Source organism: Marmota flaviventris, chromosome 2, assembly GCF_047511675.1.
Source record: "Marmota flaviventris isolate mMarFla1 chromosome 2, mMarFla1.hap1, whole genome shotgun sequence".
Lineage (NCBI taxonomy): Eukaryota > Metazoa > Chordata > Mammalia > Rodentia > Sciuridae > Marmota > Marmota flaviventris.
In genome coordinates, this window is record NC_092499.1 from 102,306,397 (window position 1) to 102,331,218 (window position 24,822).

At 39.4% G+C, this 24,822-nt stretch overlaps 1 pseudogene; it reads left to right on the top strand.

Moving 5' to 3' along the window:
* Positions 1-236: 236 nt before the first annotated feature.
* On the top strand, positions 237-1,356 carry LOC114082719 (heterogeneous nuclear ribonucleoprotein H-like; annotated as a pseudogene).
* The last annotated feature ends 23,466 nt before the right edge of the window (positions 1,357-24,822 follow it).

Below are 24,822 nucleotides of genomic sequence, written 5' to 3' on the forward strand. Positions count from 1 at the left end.
TCTAGACTTTCTCCTGCCAATAACAACAGGATGCTCCTAATTTAAAGCTCCATTTCCATGCACCATTTCTGTCCTCCCATTTGACATAATGTGAGAACCCCTCTTCAGGAGAGCTGGGTATGACTTGGATGACAAACATGGGTGTCATCCTGGGAGAAGGAGTTATAGCAGGTGGGAAATCCCCACTCAGTCATTTCTTTGCATGTTCTCACTCCAGGACACTGAACCAGGCTCAAGGTATTCATTTCATGTACACCACAGAAGGCAGACTGAGTGGCAAGGCTTTTGTTGAACTTGAATCAGAAGATGAAGTCAAATTGGCCCTGAAAAAAGAGAAACTATGGGACACAGATACGAGGGAGAATTCAAGTCAAACAACGTTGAAATGGATTGGATGTTGAAGCACACTGGTCCAAATAGTCCTGACAAGACCAGTGATGGCTTAGAAGACTCCCCAATGGATGTGGCAGGGAAGAATTCTTCTCAGGATTGGAAATTGTGCCGAATGGGATAACATTGCCAATGGACTTCCAGGAGAGGAGTATGGGGTGGGGGGCCCTTCGTGCAGTTTGCTTCATAGGAAATAGGTTAAAAGGCTCTAAAGAAACACAAGGAAAGAATAGGGCACAGGTATATCAAAATAAGAGCAGTCAGGCTGAAGTTAGAACTTACTATGATCTGTCACAAAAGCTTGTGGCCACACAGTGGCCAAGTCCCTATGACAGACCAGGAGCTGGCAGAAGGTACGACAGCACTGGCAGAGGAACTTGCTTTGAGAGGATAAGGCACAATGCTTAGGGTGGAGGCTCTCAAGGCTATGATGATTCTAATGGCTACAATGATGGCTATAGATTTGGGTCAGATAGATTTGAAAGAGATCTCGATTACTGTTTTTCAGGAATGTCTAATCACAGATATGAGGATGGTGGCTCTACCTTCCAAAACACAACAGAACACTGTGTATACATGCACAAATTATCTTACAGAACTACTGAGAATAACATAATTTTTTTTCACCATTCAATCCTGTGAGAGTACACATTGAGACTGGTCCTGATGGCAGAGTTTGCTACTCATGAAGATGCCGCAGCAGCTATGTCAAAAGACAAAGCAAAGATACAACACAGATATGTAGAAATCTCCCTGAATTCTACAGGAGGAGCAAAATAGTAGTGCTTATGATAGCCAAATAATAGGAGTCATGGGCTTGTCAATCCAATCCAGTTATGGAGGCCCAGCTAACAATAGCTGAGTGGTGGTGATGGAGGTGACTGTCATGGCCAGAGCAGCATGAGTGGATATGACCATGTTTTACAGGAAAACTCCAGTGATTTGCAATCAAACATTACATAGGTAGCCAAGCAGTAATGAACAGCAGCTACTACAGTGGCAGAAGCCATGCATCTATGCACGTGAATAAAATGGGGCGGATGTCTAGCATATCCAGTATGAGTGGTGGATGGGGAATGTAATTGATCCTGATCACTGACTCTTGGTCAATTTTTTTTAAAGAAAAAAACAAAATTTTAGTTTAACAGTTTTTGCAATCCAAGCTTGTGACTTAACGCTTAATCAATATAAGCGGGAATCAAGATTATTTGAAAGACTTAAGATTCAGTATTTTTTAACACATCAGTCATCCAGGATGTAACAGCAATGTTGAGTAAACTGTAACTTTTAAACAATTTTCAGCTTTTCTCAAGTTAGTTGTACTGTGGGATGTACTTAAGCAGCAAGCATTTAGATTAAAGAAGTTGAATTATGTTAAATGTTGCACTTATACTACATGACATTGAACACCATTTGGATGCATGTTGAAAGAAATGCTTTTTTGTAAAACTCAATATAGGAGCTGTGTCTATCACAATTGAAAGTGAAACATTTGGCATGTTTGTTAATTCTAGTTTTATTCAATGACCTGTAATGCACATAAGTTTAAAGGGTTTTTTTTTTTAAGTTAATGGGAAAAATTTGAGACATAATACCAATACTCGAGGATTTTGATCTTGGTGTTTATATGAAATTCTGAGGTCTTGTTTTAAATCTTCATTGTATTGTGATTTAAGTGAAACCTGTCAGATAAATCTTCCTTTTAAAACCTAGAAAAAAAAATCACATTCTACACACACACACCACATAAAACCCACCTTAGCCTTGTTGTGGTTGCAGTCCATGGGAATGAAAAAAATCCATGCCCAGGGGGGTCTTTCTTGCCACCCCCAGGGTCGTAACAATGCTGTACGAATCCTGCATGGTCAGGCCTCAGTATGCAGGCAAGTGGGACAGTCAGTGAGAGACTAAAGCTTTTTTACAACAGATTTGCTAGATCAAAGCCAGCGGACGTTTCTTAGAAGGGGAATTACAGGGCTGAGGACTAAGTTACAGAGAATGGAAAGATTAAAAGTAAAACCATACTTCAAATTCCCTGTACTTACTGCCTATGAATGTAAAAAGAATTTGGGGGAAGCCTGGGAGCTAGTGTGAAAAGAGCACAATTTCTAGAAATAGTCTGGGCTGAGCTTAGTTCCTTCTTTGAACAAATCACTTAACTTTGGAGGTAAAAGAGGAATGAAAATACTGTTTCCCAGAGTGGTAAAGATTACCAATAATGCATGTAAATCCCCAGGCACATGGGTATTCAATACCTTAGTCATTATTACCGTTACCCATCACTCAGGAGGCCTGCTGCCTCTTGACTTCTTGTTTCTTGGTTTATAATGCTACATTAGGCCTCACTAGAAAGATAACACCTGCCACACTCAGGGTTTTGCTTTTTCACTCACATATGCCACCTTCTTTGATCTTGACAATACCCTGCGAAGTGGGCAGAGAGCTTTATGGTTTTACAGAGCTAGAAACTGAGGTGTGAGAGACAAAGTGATTTGAAGACTGAAGACAGCTATTAAGCAGCAAAGTTGAGAAGGCAAGCTCTGATTCCTAGTCCTGTATTTCTTACTGTCTCTCCACCTGGCAGCTATTCATCCTGTCTCTGGTTTCCCTGTGTAACATGGTTTTCTTCTGTTTGTGTAGCTCCTCAGCAAACCTCATAGTGCTAAGTCCTATTGTCATGTTTCTTTTCCCACACTTCTCATGGTGACAGCCTTACACCTTCCTGCACACTATCTAACAAGCTGTCTCTCCTTTGATCATCTGCTGCACGTCTCCACATCTAAATTGTACAGCAAAAGCCCTATGTCAGCCCGGAAGACAAAGCCCAGACTTAGAGCTGTGTGCTTGCAGTGGGTTGGCAATAATGGTCCAGATAGTTAGAGTTTTCAAGATGTTTGCAAGGTCAGCCCCTTAAAGTGTGACCACCATGCCAATCAGTCCACAGATCTGTAGAGTAGCTGACTGCAGATATGTTTACTGTTGCCTCAGTTCTGTATGGATGCCATTAGAAATATGGACCAAAGGCATCTGGCATGGTAGTGCATACCTAAAATTCTACCTAATAGGGAGGCTGAGGCAAGAGGATTGCAAGTTTGAGGCCAGCCTGGGCAACTTAGTAAGACCCTGTCTCAAAATTTAAATTAAAAAGGGCTGGGATATATTTTAGTGGTAGACTGTTAGCTTAGCATGCATGAGGCCCTGGGTTTTATCCCACCAATAGATAATAGATAGATAGATAAATAGATAGATAGATAGATAGAGATAATATATCAGTATATGTAGAAGGAAAAATCATGCTCTGTGTGTGTGTGCGTGTGTGCATGTGTACCATTTGCCCTTGCCTCTCTTGTGACAGTCTCCATCTCACATGGCTTCAGCAGCATACTGTAAATATATATTAATATACATGTTCTTATTCTTAAAGGTCTCAATTTGCAAAGCTCACTCTTCTGTACTCCTGTGGCCAAACCTGAAAAGCTCCACTTCTCAAGGTTTTAGAGACCACAGACTCTATTCTGGATAAGGATAAGCATCTGGACCAGAAAGTCCCACTTTTTCAGGCCCCTGATTCTCCTTCTTTCACAGTCTACCTAGGGGAAGGGGAAGAAGACAGGGAAGAAGAATGGGGATAAACATACAGCGTGAACTGACTGTGCCTGGCACCATCTGGGGACATTTCTCACATGACTCAGGTATGCAGACAGACACTGCTGCTCCTTTTTCCAGATGAGGAAACAGAGATTTAATAACTTAGCCAAGATCACATAGCACATAGCTAGAGACCGGGGATCCAAGCTCAGGTTTGGTTCTCTCCAAAGCCCGTGCTTCTTTAACCACCCCATGCTTTTCACACATGTCTAAAGACCTCATTGAAGAGGGTGATTATGCCACAAATTATTAGTTATCACCTCTGCTAGGTTGACCTATAACAGCAGTTCTCAAAACAGGGAACAGTTTTGCCCCCAGGGACATTTGGTAATATCTAGAAAGTTTCTGGGTCACCAAAACCATGAGAGGTGTTATGGTCTCTGGTGGGTAGAGGCCAGGGATGCTCCTGACTATCATATGATACATGGGACAATCCTACAACATAGAACTACCCAGACCAAAATGTCAGTAGTGCTCAGGTTGAGAAACCCTATAAGCTTCAGTCCCAATGTTGAAAACCCATTGGCTTTACTTCATTTCTTTAACACATTTTGTTTGATTATTGTTTGTTTGTTTTGCTGCTACATTTCCATAAAACTGACCATTCCTTTGCTAATAGTAATTATAACAGTTAACATTTATTGAACACTTACTATGTGACAGATATCAACCTTTTAATTATTTAATCCTGTGAAATTAATTCTCTGAGATAGGTATTGCTATTTTCCCTCTCCTCTATAGATAAGGAAAACTGAGACCTAGAAAACTTATTACTCAATGAGAAGCAGATAGAATTGGGATTCAAAAAAGGCAAAAGTTGATTCCGAAGCCATTATTCTTATTAACCATGCTATTACTACTGCATGCACAATTTCCCTAGCCTTCTCTTGTCTCTGTAAAATAATTTAATGTTTTCCAAATCCTAACAATTCATATACCACCTTCATAATCTTTTCTATATCACATACTCTCAATGTTATTGTGTGCTTACTGTTTTTCTTTAAACCTACTTGCACTTTTTTATATAGACTCATTCTAAACAAGAATATCTGTGAAAACATACATGAGGTAGACCATGCAAAGTGACCTCTGAAAGCCTATTAAAGCTCTCCTTTCCCTTGAATTGAGACCAGATGCTTTAATAATACATAATTTCCAGGACACTGATGGCATCACAAAGCTGCTGTACCAGCCTTGGAGTATAGGAGTGGGTCCAGGTTTTGTAGACTATGAAGTTTCTACAGTTTAGTGGGATTCTGAAGAGAGATGCAAAATTATGAAACCAGTCTTGCTGATTGCTTCTCCCAGGCCCTTGGAAGGGATTCATGCAGGTGTGGGTTCCTGGAACATATGCTTTATCAGTCACAGGAAATTGCCTTTGCTAGAATTCCAGTTACATAAAAACATGCTCCTACCCCTAGGTGTTCATGCCACTTCCTGTGCTACCTTCATGTTATTTCCTACACCACCAGAGACAATATGATCCCCTTTAGGAAATAGTGACCCAAGGGCTTCCTCATGTTCCTCCTAATGGTCTCTACTCTGTTAAAGTGACCTTGGGTACAAAGCCCAACATGGCCTCATTAGGGATTTAATCTAAGGCTCAAAAAAAATCAGAGTAAAAAACAGGTAAACACACCTCACCCAGATGGAATTCCAAAGCACCATCCACATGAAGATGGAAGGCTGTTAGAGAAATGGTTAACCACTCAGCAACAAGAAAGAGAGTAAGGGACTGGGGTTGTAGCTCAGTGGTAGGAGCGCTTGCTTCACACATATGAGGTGCTGCGTTCAATCCTCAGCACCACATAAAAATAAACAAAAATAAAGATATTTTTTAAAAAAGAGTGAAGGGATAGATATTGGTGAGGAACCAAATAAGTCAAATGTCTAAAAGAATCAGGAATTAGAGGCAGCAGATTCTGCTCCAGAGAGGACCAAAAATAGGAAGACGGGGGCTGGGGCTGGGGCTCAGTGGTAGAGCGCTCACCTAACACTTGTGAGGCGCTGGGTTCAATCCTCAGCACCACATAAAAATAAATAAATAAATATTGTGTGTTGGAGGCCACGATCAAGTCAAGATGGCGCCTGGCAGTTTGCCAGGAGGAGTGGTTTGTGAGGCAATGCCACCGAGCCATCAAGATGGTGGGGACTCCTTATTGGCTGATTGCTGTATCTGTAGGGGAGCAATGCTATGATTAGATGATGCTGATTGAGTCAAGCTGTATGTAATCAGATATATATACCTCTGCTGTTCCACAATAAAGCAGTTCCCGCTTCAACCTTCAAGTTGCTTGTCACCTCCCAGTTATTTTGCCCAGCCAGACTGTGGCAAGTGGTGGCCCATACGGGGAACTATGGGATGCTCGGGGGTAAGTGACAAGGTAAGCTGCCTGTCCCTAGAAATAGATAGGACAGGAGGAAAGCTGCTCTCCCTGAGGAGCAGATAGGGTGAGAGGATGGATGGCCATTTCAAGAAAATAGAAAAATTGATAAAGTGTGTTTTTGTTTTGTTTTGTTTCCTTTTTGTTTTGTTTTTATCTTAGTGTGTTGTGTTGTGTCTTCTTTGTTGTGGAAATATGGGATCAGAAGTTAGTAAAAATCAAACTGAAAGGGTGTTAAGTAAATTGCTAAAGGAAGGAGGCACCCCAGTAAAACCAAGAACAGTTAGGGCATACGTTGACATGATACAAAAATGTAGCCCATGATTCTTAGAGGAGGGGTTGTTAAATATACCACAATGGGACCATCATGGTGAAGATTTTAAAAAGATAGAAAAGAAAAGCCCAAGAACTCTGCCAGTCGGCACATTACCATTATGGACATTATTACGATCTTGTTTGCTTAGTCCAAAGCCTTCAGTTCAGACTATAATAGAGGAAGGAGAAGACATCTTAGATCAAGTAAAAGAGGAAGTCTCTCGAGCTAGTCAGAAAGGGGAAGAAAGTTCAGAAGAGGAAGGACTATTAGGGAAGGAGTTACAACAAAAGGCTGCTACTAACCCCTTTTTGTCACCAGAGGGTGCGTGAGGCAGCGCAGCATGGTGGCCGCCACGTGCGCGAGCCGGTTTCAGCGCAGCAGGGACTTTCCAGCCGGCGGGTGGCGGCCCCAGCCCTTCCCCTCCCCCGGCCCTTCCCCACCCCCCGCCGGGGAGCAGGATGCCACTGCCACAAGCCCAAGCCCAGACCTGCCTACCCGACCTGGAGGCACAGTCTCACAGGCTCTTGCTCCCTGTGTGGCCTGATGGCAGTTCGAGTCCGGGACACTCCCGGGGCCGTCTGAGGTTGCCAGGGAACAGCGATAGGGAGAGAGAATGGCCTTCCAGCGCCGCCTGAGGAAAACCGCTTCCTTCAAATTGGCAAAATAATGAAATGAAAAATTTGAACATTTTAGCTTTGGATGGGAGCATAAAAATTTGCCAGCAAGGAGCCAGCGGGGACTCAGAGGGCTACCAAGGATCTTGCCACCTTCCTTGAGAGGGTGGAAAAGAGTCTCCAAAGGAAATTCCCCCCAGGGTCCACTTCAGGATTGGCCCTGCTCTATACAAAAAAAAAGGCAGGGGGAACAACCCGCCATTCTCAAGCCTAGCCTTCTGAGCTTTATAAATGCAGGGTTAGCAATATCTCAAATCCATAACAGCTGATATCCAGAACTCCAGTTTTCAATTATGGTGATAGCATTTACCTTCAGATGCTTTGGTATTTTACAGCTTTCACCACAGCTGCATCAGCTTACAGTTATTATCATTATGGTCGGAAAACTGTTCAGGTGATAAGAAAAGAAAAATACCAGGTGTTTGCCCACGATGTCCTAGAGGAAAACATTGGGCTAGTGAATGCCATTCTTAGACTACTGTAGAGGGTACTCCGTTGCCAATACAGGGCATTGAAGAAACCCAGCAACAGCATCAGGGTAGTGTCCAGGACACATTATCCGTTAACTCCCTTATCAGACAAACCAGAGGGAGTGCAGGATTGGACATCTGCGCCTCCGCCAGAGCAGTACCAACTCCAGAGATGGAAGTTCAAATCATTCCCACAGGGGTAAAAGGACCTCTTCCCCAAGGAACAGTAGGTTTATTATTAGGACGCAGTTCTTCTACTCTAAAAGGACTTATGATAAGTCCTGGGGTAATTGATCCCGATTATGAAGGTGAGATAAAAATTATAGCTAGTTCTCCAAGGGGTATCTCAGTAATTTCACCAGATCCATTTATTATTTGGTCATTTTGTGAGGCGAACGTGATAACCACTACACTACGGAAACGCCTCCTAATTTGGTCATTTTGTGGACAGAGGGCTTGTATGGATATTTCACCTATAGGATTTATAAAAGGAGGATCAATGTTTAATGGGTCTTACAATTATAATACTAGTACTACATTTGAGACCAATGTACAAATAAATAAGATTAAATATATAGATTTCAAACCTACTCCTGTTTGTTTACTTTCACCTTTCCTTTTCATTATATCTAATAATTTTGTTCAGGATAATGTACTAAATTGTTCAGAAAATTATTTTCTTAGTGTCTGCTGGGATGCTACACAATTTTCTTTAGCCATCATTGCCAGGATTCCTACCTTCATCCCAGTGCCAGTGAAGACAAAAATAGAAGAATTTCCAGTATTACTGAGAACCAAACGAGACTTCGGAATTACAGCTGCCATCATCACAGCTGTTGCTGTTTCTGCTGCTGCTGCTACAGCTTCTGCGATAGCTGTCACACAAACTGTACAAACTGCTGCATCAATGAATAATGTAACTCAACAAGTAGCACAAGCTTTACAAACACAAAACATTATTAATGATCATCTTAGAAATGGAATTCTGATGCTCAACCAAAGAGTCGATTTACTTCAAGAAGAAATAGACGTATTAGTGGATTCCTCTGCTTTAAGCTGCTTACAGAACTTACCTGGACTGTGTATCACTTAATATTTCTCGAGCAGCAGATCTTTCCAGACAACTAGGAGCCATGCTTAATGGCACATGGAATGTAAAGTTTCAAAATTTAACTAATCTATTGAAACAACAATTTGTAACTCTTAATAGTACCAAGATGTCTTTGCCAACGGTGTCATCAGTGGTACAATTTTTCCAAGGGTTTCTCACTTGGAGCTGTCAATGGCTTGGAATTGTGGCATTTTGTATTCTCATCCTTCTGCTTGTGGCAGGTTGTTTATGGTGTTTGTGTAAATTACACAGACAACAAAAAGAAACCACTATGGTCATTAAACAGGCCATGATAGCCCTAGAAACAGGGCAAGATCCACAAGTATGGCTAAATATATTGGGCCGGTAGTCAAAGACAGGTAAGATCCAATTACAATGGTACCAACCTAAGCCAGGAGGCTGACAATTTGAGGTCAGACCATCCAGTGACGAGTAAGGACCATATGTATAGTATTGGACTACCTAAGACAGGCACAGTCCCTAAGCCACATACTTGTTGTTTAATAAAACAAAAAGGGGGAGATGTTGGAGGCCGCGATCAAATCAAGATGGTGCCTGGCAATTTGCCAGGAGGAGTGGTTTGTGAGGCAACGCCACTGAGCCATCAAGATGGTGGGGACTCCTTATTGGCTGATTGCTGTATCTGTAGGGGAGCAATGCTATGATTGGATGATGCTGATTGAGTCAAGCTGTATGTAATCAGTTAGATATATATACCTCTGCTGTTCCACAATAAAGCAGTTCCCACTTCAACCTTCAAGTTGCTTGTCACCTCCCGGTTATTTTGCCCAGCCAGACTGTGGCAATTGTGTCCAACTACAACTAAAAAACAAATATTAAAATAAATAGGAAGACTGCTTTAAACTCTGTATGAGCAGTTAGTAGCCCCACGCCCAGTCTCAGTCACCCCAAAAATTCTTCTTATGACTAAACCATTAAGCATGAAGGTGCCATAAAAAAACTTTTTAAGTATGTAAAGCACCAAATCTGTATGATATGATCATAGCTATATATTCATATAAAATTATATAAAAATGGGCTGGGGATGTGGCTCAAGCAGTAGCGCGCTCACCTGGCATGCGTGCAGCCGGGGTTCGATCCTCAGCACCACATACAAAGATTTTGTGTCCGCCGAAAACTAAAAAAAATAAATATTAAAATTCTCTCTCTCTCTCTCTCTCTCTCTCTCTCTCTCTCTCTCTAAAAAAATTATATAAAAATATATACGAAAAAATTCAGTTATTGAAAAGACACACAATATCTTAATTTGCTTCCTATATTCCTTCTCTCAGCTACTAGAATATAGGATAAAGCTTTTGAAACCAAATTCATGAAGAATTATAGGTGTTTTCTTCTCTCTAATTGCCTTGTCCCTCCCCAAGGGGATAAGCATGAGCTGCTACTGAGCTGTGTGAAAAGCATCATAGGGGAAATGTCCTTAGAGAAAAGACCATTAGTTTATGGCTAGATCTTCCAGCTACACATGACTCTGTCCCACACCCTCTTCTTTCCCCAGGCCCAGAGTCATTCAAAATGAATCTGCTCAGCTCCACCACACACACTCTTACACTGGTGCAGCCAAGGAAAAGGTAAAGCAAACAGCTTGAAACAGAAAGAGACATCAGTGTTAATGATCACAGAAGTGGAGTCAGTGGTTTGTTTAGTTTCAAGATGATTTCTTCTCAAAAATGAGGGATATGGAAGAGAAAATATTACAGGAATGAAGGAGCAATGGTTTCTGTTATAAATTGTAGACATTTGGTTTAATTTGATATAGAAATATATCTTTTTTTTCTTTTATTATAACTCTTCTTTACTAGTCACCACACTGACGAGTTTTAGAGGCAGTTAAGATCTGCCTTATAGTTATTACTCATATTTAATCTGTTGCTTTTTGACTAACTATGGAATATTAACTTCCACAGCTAGATCAGTAATCTAAACTGAACATAGTAGAATAATCACCTTTTATATACTTGAATAGCATCCTTGAATTTGCTATAAATTTCTTTAAAATAAGTTCATTATTTCCCAGGTCTTGCATATGATGTGATGGAGTCAGGACACCTGGGCTCTAAATGCAGCTTCACCACCTTCTACTGTGGTAAGTACCATGGGCCTCAGTTTTCTATTCTATAAAATGATGTCTCTATGCAACAGGCTTTCCAATCTTCCACCTCTAACGCTCTATGATAAAATGCTTGCATAAAAATTCAAAACCCATCCAGAGCTGAGGTACTTCACGCTGGAGCTGAATGAAATGCAGAGAACTGAGGACTTGAGGAGAGAGAAACATTAATGCTGAAAATCCCAATTTTTTCTCCCAGAGGAGAAAGACACACAGAGAGAGATGGCTGCCTGCCTCACTGAAGATATGAAACCACTCAATCATGCTTTGCACAGCAACCCCAATCTTGTGAGTTTTTGTCTAGAGAAACCTCAAACCTAAGAAAATATTTAAATCCCTATGCCAGGTTCTTCACATCTCACCCATACAGCCTGAAACCCAGAAATACTTGGGATCATTTCTTTCAACACCAACCCAGAAACGGTTCTGTCATTGTGTCAGCCCTCTTGTTATAGTCCTTCTCCAAATGTCTGGTACAGCAGCCTCAGAGACCACCTCCCATCACCTCTCAGTGTACTGTTTACTGCTGAACTCAGGCAGGACATGTTTCTAAACTTCTCCTTTAAAAGTATCCTCAATAATACCTCAGGAATGCAAGGGATCATAAGAAACCACTACAAACAAGCAAGCATATGCCAACAAATTCAATAAAATTTTATCAAAATGGATTCTACTGTCATGTATAACTAAGAAGAACCAATAAAATTAAATAAATTAATTAATTTAAAAAAAGAAATGGATGAATTCCTGGAAACATACAATCTATCAAGACCAAGTCATGAAGAAATAAAAAAAAAATATGACCAATAACAAGTAGGTGCTGAGATGGAATCACTCATAAAAATGTTCCTTGTCAGCCCAGCATAAATAGCACATACCTACAATCCCAGTGGCTAGGGAAGCTGAGACAGGAGGATTGCATGTTCAAGACCAGCCTCAGCAACTTAGCAAGGCCCTAAGCAACTTAGTGAGACCCTGTATCAAAATGAAAAATAAAAAGGACAGGGTTTATTGCTCAGTGGTTAAGCACCCCTAGGTTCAATCTCTGGTATCAAAAAGAAAAACAAGAAAACAAAAGCTCAAAAGTTCCTCAACATAGAAAAGCCCATGACTGGATGGTTTCACTGCTGAATGCTACCAAATATTTAAAGAAGAGCTAATACCAATTCTTCTCAAACTCTTCCAAAAATCATAGTGGAGAGAACGTTTCCAAACTCATTTTACAAGGCCAGCATTACTCTGTTGCCAAAGCCATATAGGGAAAGTACAAAAAAAATTACAGGTTACTATATCTAATGAACATAGATGTAAAAATCCTCAACAAAATATTAGCAAATTAAATCCAACAACACATTAAAAGAATCATTCACCATGATCAGGTGGGATTTATCCTAGGATGTGCAGCATACACGAATCCATCAATGTGATTAAGCCACATTAACAAAATGAAGAATCAAAACCATATAATCCTTTCATCTAATAAAATTCAACAGTCTTTCATGGAAAAAAAAACAGATCAAGTATAGAATCTTAATAGATTAGACATAGAGCGAATGTTCCTCAACATAATAAAAGCTATATATGACAAACCCTTAGCTAACATCCTAGTCGATGGGGAAAAGTTGAAGGCTTTTCCTCTAAGATCAGGGGCAAGCCAAGGATGTACACCCCCACCATTTCTTTTCAACATACTCCTAAATAGAGCAATTAGGAGAGAGAAAGAAAGCAAAAATATGCTAATAGTAAAGGAAGAAGTTATCTCTACTTGCTGATCTTTATATATATAAAAAAAAACCCTAATGAATCCACTAAGATTAGAACTAATAAATAAATTTAGTAAATTTGCAGGATACAAAATCAATAGCATTTCTGAATACTAATAATGAACATCTGAAAAGGAAATTAAGGGAGAAAATGTTATTTACAAAGTCAATGAAAAAAGTAAATATTTAACTATAAATTTTGCCAAGAAGGTGGAACTATATATGAAAACAATAAACCACTGATGAAAAAATTGAATCAACCACAAATAAACAGAAAATTATCCCTGCTCATAAATTGGAAGAATTAATATTGTTAAACAGTCCATACTACCCCCAAAGAAATCTACAGACTCAGTGCAATCCCTATCAAAATTCCAAAATCACTTTTCACAAAAATAGAAAAACAATCTTTAAATTCATATGGAACCACAAAATAAAAAACAGAAAGGTGAAAACAATCTTGACCAAAAACTACAAAGCTAAAGGTATCACACTTCCTGATTTCAAAATATATTTGTAACCAAATATATGTAAGCATTTATAATCAAACAGCATGGTACTGTCATAAAAAAAAATAGATGTATCATCTAAAGGAATAGGATAGAAAGTCCAGAAATAACCCACACATTTACAATGACTCAATAAAAACATCAAGAACATAAAATGGGGAAAGGACAATCTCTTCAATAAATGGTATTGGAAAAACTGGAGTCACATGCAGAAGAATAAAAGTGAATCCTTCTCTCGCACCATGTACAAAATCAATTCAAAATGGATTACGTAAAAAATAATTGGATGACACAAACATTAAAACCTGACCTATAAAACTACTCAAAGTAAACACAGGAAAGTTCCACAACATGAGTCTGGGCAACGGTTTGTTTGGATATGACTCCAAAATCACAGGCAACAAAAGCAAAAATAGACAAAGTGGATAACCTCAAACTAAAGAGCTTCTTCACAGCAAAGGAAACAACTAACAAAGTTAAAAGAAAGTAAACCCACTGGGAGAAAATATTTGTAAACCATACACCTGAGAATGAGTTAATATCAAAAATGGGTAAGGAACCCAACTTAATAACAATAAAGCAAATAATTCACTTAAAAATGGTCAAAAAGCCTTGAGAGCCTTAATCTAATCAGTGTGCTAATCCACTGTGGGGACTAAGTGGTAGAAACTATAGGCAGGGTGTGTAGGGGTGTGGGAGGAGGTGAGTCACTGGGGCAGGACTTTAGGGTACATATTTTATCCCTAGTGAATGGAATGCTCTCCCTGCCCCAACCTGCTTTCCTCTGCCATCCCTTTCAGCCACGATGTTCTGCCTCACCTCAGGCCCAGAGCAAGGGAGTTGACCATCTATGGACTGAGACCTCTGAAACCTTGAGCTCCCTGTAAACTTCCTCTCCCCTCTACTGTTCTTGTCAGGTCTTTTGGTCACACCAGCAAAAAAGCGGACTAAAACAGATCTGTCTGAAGGGCTATTTCTCAAAAGAAGACATACAAATGGCCAAAAAGACATTTGAAAACATGTTTGGTATCAATCATTAGGGAAATGGACATTAAGGCCACATGAAGATAACACCTCATTCCTGGTAGGGTAGCATTTATAAAATGAGTGTGTGTGAGGATTTGAAGAAAAGGAAATTCTTGTACATCGCTGGTGAGAATGTAATTCACAAACACCATTGGGGAAAACAGTGTGGAGGTTCCTCAAAAAATAAAAATAGATGGGGCTGGGGTTGTGGCTCAGCAGTAGAGCTCTCGCCTAGCACATGCAAGGCACTGGGTTCAATCCTCAGCACCACATAAAAATAAATAAATAAAATAGAGGCATTGTGTCCAACTACAACTAAAAAAATAAATAAATATTAAAAAGAAAGAACCACCACATGATGCAGCAATCCCACTATAGGGGTATATATCCCAAGAAGTTGAAAGCATATGCCCAAAGGATATCTGCACTTCCATGTTCATTGCAGGATTTGCCCATAACAGCCAAGATATGGAATCAACTTAAGTGTCCATCAGTGGATGAGTGAATAAAGAAACTTCTTTATATATGCATAGTAAAATACTATTCGGCCTTTCAAAGGGGGAAAAATCCTGTCATTTGCAAAAACATGGATAAATCTAGAGGATTTTAGTATTAAAAAATAATCCAGGCACAAAAAGATAAATATGACCAGATCTCGTTTATATGTGTAATCTGAAAAAGTTCTATCATAGATGTAGATATTTAAATGGTGGTTACAAGGGACTGGGAAGAGTAAAGGAAAAGAATGGGGAGTTCTTAGTCAAAGGGTACAAATTTTCAGAGAGTAGGCGAGCTAAGTATTTAAATCTATTGCATATATTTTCTATTATACTGTTCATATTCTTCTCTTCAGAAGCATGATGTGGCTTTTCTTTCCTTTCTGTATTGATTAGCTTTTCTTTTAATGTTGGAATGGCATTATCTTTTCATTAGTCTTTATATGAATATCAAGTTTTTCTCCACATAACTAATTATGGTATATCTAAATAGTTCTTCTCGCTTATGACTAAGTATAAGCTCTGTTTATGTTAAATTGATTAATTTTAATTAATCTTAATTAATTTTAATTAATCTTAATTAAGTTCTGAAATCTTTCTTTTCACAAACCAGATTATATTATCATCTTATTTTTTAGTATTTATTACTAAGTCATTTTACATCCTCTATACTGCCAAGTTCCTGAAAAGAGCTTCTATCTATTCATTTTATATTTCTTCTTCCATTTCTTGTCTTTTGGTCATGCAATTTTTGTAGGTCATATCTTTTCTTCTAACACATCTCAGAGTCTATTTTCATTTGTTTTGTCTTTCCATTCATGAATAAATGGCTCTGTCTCCACCCTTACTTTTTTTCTTGAGTCTAGTGTTGTAGGTGACGTGTCCATCTAGTGCTGGGCTTGGACTCCTGCCTTTCAGAGGAGGTGCAGAAAGATGACTATGACAAGAGACTCTTTTTGGCATATTTTCCACATATAAGTGCCCCTCTTTCTTTCTGTGGACTCCTTACATTAAGGGCATTACTTTGTTTTCCTACCCGTGTGTCCCCAGTTATAGTTGTCACCTAAGGAAGACCAGGTGCTACCAACTGTATACTGGCCTTTGGTGTTTATCTTAGTAGTAATCAGGGTCATGGACCATAGTTCACCGTGCCTGCTGCTCCCATGGCAATTAATCACGTGGTTGGTATAATAGAAAATATATACAAGATAGATATAGATAAAGATATATTTTCCAGAAAGGAAAAAGAAATCAAATTTGAAAAATAAGAGACAAGATTCTTGGAAACTTTTGATTCTACGTACTTGACATCGGCATATATTCTGCTTAAATTTTTGAAATTCATAATTTTAAAGAACTACTCAAGCATCTGTCAGAGAAAGAACTTCATATGGAAGAAAATATCAGGCTGGAAACAGAATGTTCCCCTGAAATATCCAAAGGTGCAGTCCTAGAACTATGTCTACAAAGTATGGGAAGAGTGTATGATCCTGACATGGGCTTTGTGTTAGAATTTTATTGAATCACAACAGCAACCTGCATCCAATGATGATTTGAAATGTGGAAGAACTTGACAAAGGCAAGCAGTGTGAGCTATCCTGAGGAAGTCTTTCCTCCTCACTGCCCAGAATCGAGTAAATCAAAAGGAAAACTAAGAAGTCGGCCACAACAAAGGACTGATGTGAGCACTGGCTCCTTTTAATAGCAAATGAAGGGGAGAAAAGTGATGAGCATTATGGCTATTGAAGAAGCCATTTCAGCTTATCCAAAAATAGAAGCAAGAAAGATTAAATCTGAAGATTGAGAAAGACCAGAACTAGGAAGTTCTGATCCAGCACTGCCAACTCTGGAACTCTTACACGATAAACTTAGGGACATTGAAATTTCGAGTTTATTGGAACAGACAGAACTACATCACTCAGGGAGCACCAGATTACAAACACTCAACGTCCCAGGCGAAGGGAGGAAGACAGGGCAAGAGAGACACTTCTATAGGACGTTCCCACAAAGAGCACAAAAACCATATTTCATTAGATAAAGTGGAAAATTCTTAGGTACGGGTTAGTTGGCGGCTTCTGATTGGTAAAGTTTCCGGTTTTCTTCTGTTGTTTACTTGGGAATGTAAAGCACTGGAGTCATCCAGGCCAATGGTTACCTGATTAAAATTCTGTAAACAATCAAAAAAAATAAAAATAAAAAAAAATAAAAATGATTTTAAATATTAAAAAAAAAATAAATAAATAAATAAATCTATTGCACCACAAGGTGATAGAGTCTATAATAATGTATTGACTAAGGGATGAAGGATGCAAAACTTAAAAACTGTACGGCAGACTGTACTGTGTGTTCTCACTTCTGTGTGGAATCCAAAGCCATCTAACTCACAGAAGCTGTGGATAGAGTGGTGGTTACAGAGACTGTGGGTGGAGTTAATGGGGAGATGATGTTCAAAGGGTTCAAAATCTCAGTAGGAATTTTCTTTTAGTTTTCTTGCACAGTATGATGAATATAGTTAATGATAGAACATTTTGTATTTAAAAATAGCAATAAGAATAGATTTCAAATGTTCTCACCACAGAAATGTTAAGTATTGATGTAATGGATATGTTTACTAGGTTGATTTAATTATTTCACATTGTATTCACAAATCATAACATCACTTTGTACCCATTGTACTCATAAATAATAACATCACTTTATACAATTATAAATTGTCAATTTGCAATAAAATTATTTTTCACATTTCACCAAAAATCATGGCTGAATAAATCTAAAATTTATCACCATAAAATTTACAGGTAAATGAGATGATAAACATGCTAATTAACTCAATTTAATAACTGCCATTTTACACAAAATTTCAAAAATTTCAAATTTGTCAAAATTTCACATTGTACCCCAGAAATGAATGAAATTTTGACTTACCAATTGTCTTGTTTTCAAAATTCTTGTTTTGCGTATTTTTTAATTGAGACAATTTTTATATTGCACAATGCACAAATCCTAACAGGTCAATGAATTTTTAATATGTATATAGGCAAATGATCTGAGTAGACATTTTTCAAAAGAGAATATATACAAATGGCCAACAAGTACATGAAAAATGCTCAATATCACTAATCATCAGAGAAAGGCAAATCAAAGCCACATAAACACCTCACCCCAAATTAGAATGGCTATTATCAACAAGAAAAAAAAAATAACACATGCTGGGAAAGGTGAAGAGAAAGGGGAACTCATACACTCCTGGTGGGAATGTAAATTAGAAATACAAATAGCAAGCCAACTACTAGATGAATATACAAAGATAAAAATCATGTTAATTTTTTTAAAAAGAAAACATTTCTTTCTTTGTTTTTGTTGCAAATTGCCTTTGCTTTGAAGCCCTTCTGTGAGATGCTTCTACAGGCTTCCAGAACTTCTCTCTCTTTTTTTTTATTTGTTTTATGTAGTTATAGATGATAGTAGAATGCATTTTGACACATCATACATGAATGGAGTGCAACTTCTCACTCTTCTAGTTGTACACAATATACAATCACACTGGTTGTGTAATCATATATGCACACAGGGTAACAATGTCCGATTCATTCCACACAGGATCAAATAGTGGTTCCATTCCAAGTTTTCTGAGGAATCTCCATACTGTTTTCCATTCCATTGCACCAATTTGCAGTCCCACCAGCAATGTTATGAGTGTATCTTTTCCCCCACATCCTCACAAACATTTATTATTGCTTTTATTTTTGATAATTGCCATTCTGACTAGAGTCTAGAACTTCTCTTTATTCATTTCTTCCACCCTGGAACACACCCCCCAACCCATCTCCCACTCAATTGCTCACCCTCTTTCCAGTCTACCTGTTTCTCACCCTATTGGTTTTATTGTTTTATCCCCTGAGCCCCTTCTCCAGCTCCAAGACCCTGTTTCACAGCTGGACCATGATTTCGCACTCAACTCCTAAGAAGCTTTCTAACTATCTCAAATGTTCTCAAATTCAATGAAATGTTCTAAACAATTCCATCTGACTCAGGTGTAGCCTATGGGTTCTTGTAACCAATGGCCGCACAGGCCTGCTCACAAGCACAATCCATACCACTCTGAGAATCCAGTCAATTAAGGGAAACTTCCCCCATGAAACTTCAAACCAAGGCAGGGGGCAGGATCTGAACCCTGGTTTAGAAATAGACTAAGATAGCAAGGTTCCTCTCCCCTGTCCATTTTGTGACTGGAAGACCTAATGACAACCAACTCTTGGTCTCAAGGAAAGGGAGAGTCTGAGCATTGATTCCTCTTAAACAGCTCCCAAAAGCCCACAGCGGTGGATGCTCCAAACCATAGTCCTTCTTGGGTGTGAATAGCCCATAACACTGGTTCCCCTAGGGCAGCACCCATGGCTAAAGAAAGGGAGAGCTCTGCAGAAACTAAGAATGCTTGCTTTACTCGTGGAAACTCGCCCCAGAAAATAGGACCTCATGAATATCTTTTGATGCTAAAAAGTTAAATATCAATAAAGGGAAGACAAAACATTAATTCTAATGTTATAGCTGTCTTTACCCATTCTCCTATATATTTATGTCCTGGATAAATGTAATCTTATTTGACAAAAAAAAAAATATTACTACAATACTAGATCTATAAAAGTAATTGGAATTTGATTTGTTCATTTTCTACTTACCAATATTTCGAGAAATCTTGGTCATTTAAAACTCTCCAAGCATAATTTTGGAGAAGTAAAACTACCCGCCGAGAGCTCAATTGATTCAAGCTATCTTAATTATCTCTGCACTAGGCTGCTACCAAATGCTCTCCATTTTTACACAACAAAGATTTTTAAAGAGAAAATATTCCCCTTTTCAAGTCTGGTCAAACGAGCACCCATGTGCTCCCCTGAATGCCAAGCCACTGAGAAGGCTCCAGCACCTTTCTCTGAAAAATCTGGGTTGTCTAAACACTGGATCAGGTCAAAGAGGAAGGTGGCATCTACCAAATTAGAGGTAGCACTGTGTGACAGTATGAAGATGGCTAAGATGCAGGACTGAGTTCCAGCACCAGCTCTGTCTTTAACTCCTCTCCCCCAGTCAAGCAAAGCATTGAGCATGTCTGTTGGGCCTTTGTGGGTCTCAGTCTCATCATCACAGGGGAATAATACTGTATTCCTTACCAACCAGGCAGGATTGCTCCACCCGCAAAAGAAAGAAGGTTAGAAAGTCCCTTGGAAAAGTCAATCTCTGTACAAATGCCTGGTTACAGTCACCAACCATAGTATTGGGGAAGACAGTTCTTTAGTTCTAAAACTTTCCATAACCTAAATCAGATTTGCCCCATTCCATGTATATGCACTGAATAACTTCTTGATATATCATTGATTTAAAAAAATTCCAAATCATCCTTATAAACAAGTTAATTTCACTCTTTTTTTGTTGTTGTTGTTGTTGTTGTTGTTGTAGATGGACACAATATCTTTATTTTGTTTCTTTTTATGTGGTGCTAGGTTGGAACCCAGAGCCTCACGCATGCTCAACAAGCGCTCTACCACTGAGCCCCAGCCCCAGCCCACTACTATCTTCTCTAGTAATGTTTTTCTTCACCCCGCCCCCAAATCAACAGCCAAATAATTCACCCCATGGATGCGAGCACTGCCTCCTGCTGGTAGGGCTAAAAGTAGAGATGGGAGGACAGAGAGCAGAGGAAAAGAGTGAAGACAGCCTAGTTGGTATGTTCATTAGTGACTTTGCCCAGAATCTGTCCTATCTTTCCAGCTCTCTTATTGGTAAAAATGTTTCTCGTTTTAGCTTTTGTCACCACCTTGGAGACACATCGCATTGACTGGCAGGCTGGTCACATTCTTCTCGTGATCACATTGCTCTTGGGAGCCTCGGCAGGCTCATCCACCTGCCTGTATTGCCTTTCACGTCCGTCCAAATGGCCACAGAAGGTCATCCAGAGAGATGTGCAGCGTTTGCACTGATTTTCAGCAGGGGCTCTACTTTACACCCCATCTGCCCACCATTTCTCAGCCTGGGTCCAGAGCCTCGGGCCCTTCTTTTCTGCCCGGCACACACAAGCCCTATTATTTATTTTTCTCCTCTCCAGCAGTCGAGCAAAGTTGTTGTTTTCAAACACAATTCCTGTCCTGCAGTTCAGACCTAAGGAATGTCTAATCTTCCCAGTAGAATCTTTCTGATCTCTAAATGAAAAGTCCAAAGTGACTTTGCATGCAGTCAGTAATTAGCCCTCAAGTCACCAACTTCATTTGTCTGTTTTACTCTCAAAATCAAGGTGACAGGAATGCTCTCTTGGCAGGTGGCCAGCCCTTCCAGTCTCATTGCCCTGTCTTCACTAAGTCTGCAGTTTGGGGTTTGAGATAAGAGCTCTGGTGACCCTGTAACACCTTTCCAGGGCTGGAAGTTCTGAGGGCATTTGGAGAAGGTTACTATTTGGTTTGCCTGTGGGCAAACGCTCCATATAGCATATTCTTGGCCAAATGTAGAATATTGAAAATAAGTCCCTCTGCAGCGTGTGGGGAAATGCATACCACTTTACTCTTGGTTTACTGTTTCCCAAAAGAACAGCCTGTCTTTTTAAGTAACTGTCTGCCATGGCAACATCCTCCAAGCTGAGAGTCACAGGAGTAGTCCAGAGCTGGCCTGAAAATCCATAACGTTTATTCCCAAGTTGCTCTTTCAAGTATCCCAGGCAATGTCAGACCAGGTCAGATTTCTCAGTCCTTCTGTAGTAGAAAAGGGTCTTTGGAGAAGTCAATGAGAACAGCTTATTCAGTCTTTCATGGCTAGTTTGGGGAAACAAGATCAAAATATTTTATAAGGTAGCAAAATAAGCCATGGAAAATTCTACACTTCAGCACAAAGCCAATGCTGAAACCTTAGTGTACTAAAAAGCTTCCCTGCAGTAATGTTGGTCCACATTTCTGAAAGCTAAAGGGAAAACACTAAGAAATAATTTTCTGGTTCAAAGAATAATTTGTCTTTTGGTAGAGCTGCAGGTCTGAGCAGCATTTCATAATACAGCCCCTGGGGAATGATTTGAAACAAAATAAGTGACATCCATTCCTTCACTCATTGTTCAACAATTATTTATTGAACAACTACTACAGGCCAGGCTATTTGGGGACTCAGTGGGGTTTCCAAAGTTGTATCCACCCTGCTTGGACCCCAAACTGTAGGAATTTCAAGCTGGTTGAAAATGAAAATCCCAGCATTAGGAACATCAATAAAATATGTTCCTTCTTGTTAAATACTAAGAACTATGCTAAGTATTCTCATTTAATCTTCCCAACACTCTGACCAGGAAGGTACAAATGAATAAGTGGGATTCTGGAGACTTTCTGGTCATATCTACACTGCTGATATGTGACCCAAGTCAAGATGCAAACCAAGACCACCCTGACTGACTGCCTGTAACCCAAAGAAACCTTAAGATCCACTCAGAGAAAGTAGACCAGAAGCTCTTAAGAGGGAGCTATTACATCTCAGCCTTTCTGTCATTTGGGGCATTGGAAATGATTTTCACCTAGACTTAGTAGTGCTACCTTAACACACATTACCATACAACTCTCCTTAGCCCATCAAGAAGTCCGGTAGCATACTTCAGTTTCTTGTGTCCATTTTTAATTTTAGGGAAAATTAATCACTGTACTATGGCTCTTAACGTCTTTGGATGGAATACTGACCTCCTCATGGTAATCAGTCCCATTCCATCTAGACTACAAGTTCCATGTCACTTTCCTGTGTCCCCTTCCTCTTTCCTGGGTGAAACTTTTGCTGCATGGTTCCCAGAGGGTTACTTAATCCCCTCTCTTCCCCAAGAACATGATCAATCCAGGTAATTAGAATATCCCATTCCCACTGATCATAGCCATTGGTCCAAATCTAGGTATGGGACCCATCAGGTCAGTCAGTGTTCTCTGCTTTTCTGCTAAAGACGAAGAGGGTACCTTGCTGTGGGGAATTAAATTGAAAGGATAGGAGATCAGGGCTCTATCTATTTACCATCCTTCCCATTACAAAAATTCTGCGAGACAGAATGAAGGCACACCAGCAACGTCACTGAACCCCATATACCTGAAGCTAGCTGCAAACCTGCTCTTTCCAGTTTACAATGAAAGTAAGTGCCTTCTTCCCACAAGCTAGTTTGAGGTGGTTTCTGTCATTAGAAATCACATAAATTCCAACTAATGCTTACAGTGATTGACCACAGACTTCCTTGATTATACATACCCTATCACTAAGAAACTTTTCTCATCCTCAAAATATGTATATTTATTTATTATTCTGACATTGCTTTACTAACATATTATGTAATTATAAGGCATACACAACACATATACATTACAAAAGGAAGATTCAAAGATAAACAAATGCTTTAATGTTTTCATTCTGAACCACTTTCATTATCTTGCAAAGTTCCTGATGGGTCACATCCCACAAGAGAGTTCATTGAAAAATAGTGTGAGCCTTGTGGTCTATGAACCAAAGCTACACCAGAAAGCTTTTCTTTAGAATGCCAAATGTTCTTTCAATAATCTAACTGTAATCCAACATTAATCCTCAGAATCAAATATTCCTAGTATAAGCAGATGCCCAGTCATTGGTTTTTAATTGTTTATTTAAGTTGCAAATATTTCCCAAGGAACATAATTCCAAAGAGCTATATCTAGAACTCTACAGAAAGGGGAGATGATCAAGGAATAATTCTGGACAGAGCTGTGTATACTGCCATCTACCCAAAGAGCAAATAGGAATAGAAGCTGTTCAATCTCCTGAGCTTGGGACCAGAGGTAATCAATATAAGAGTCATAACAAGTGTCACAGTCCTTACCCATGAAGAAAAACCCATCTTTGCACATACTGAGTGCTCAGTAAGCTTCCCGAATGCAGTAGGAAGTTGGGCAATACTGAGAGGAAAATCAGAACTCTGGTCTTAGAAAATGGAGCTAATTCTATTGATAATAAACTTTAGTATGTCACTTTGCTGGTAGGTGATGGAGACCATTGGTAGAAATGAAGGTCATTGGAGCTAGGGAGTTTGGGGAACTTAGAAGACAGGATAATCAGTAGCTCAATAGTGTCCTCTCCTTTTCAGCACCATCCCTGAAACCCTCTCCTCCATCTCCATGGAATGATAAGCATTCTGACCACATTTCATCGGTGCATTTTGTGCTTGCTTAGTACAAAACCATGCATCTTCTATGATGAACACATGCATATATTAGCCAGCTTAGAGAGAGAAAAACAAAAACAGTTTGAGGCTTTTGTTTGGCAAAGAATAAGACAGTAAAACTCCAGAGTAGCCCATCCCAACTCAGAAAACCTCTGATATCTGCCGGAAAATGCAAAGAGGATCAGAAGTGTTGAGCCTTGTTGGGGCTTTAAACCCATGTTTACTTTACTTTAAACCCATGTTTGAAGTAAGTAAGACCTGCAGCCTGGGTCTACTTCAAAAGGAAAAGAGACTCCTTCTTATGCTTTCTCAATGACTCATTTAAAAAAAAAAAAGATAATAGGAAATATTCAATAAACATAAGCTCTTCACATGAAACAACAAAAAATTTAAAAATGATATTATCCCCAACTTGCAGATATGTAAATTGAGATTTATAGAAGTCAAATAACTTGCCAAAGTTGACACTAAGGGGTCAAACACAGAATTGTGCGACTTCAAAGCTGTGCAACATTGGAGCCCTCTCTTCTCTGTATTGCCCTGGCTCCAGTCCACATCAATCAGCAGCCAGAATCTAGTCCGCGGGTCCTCACTGTATCCATCCCTCTCTAACCCCTTTGTTGACACCCTGCCTTTCTGAGCCTCTCAGTTTGGGTGGGACATCTTTAGTCCTTCCTACATGGATTCCTGATTCTAGCAACTCTCTGCTGCCCTCACCTGGC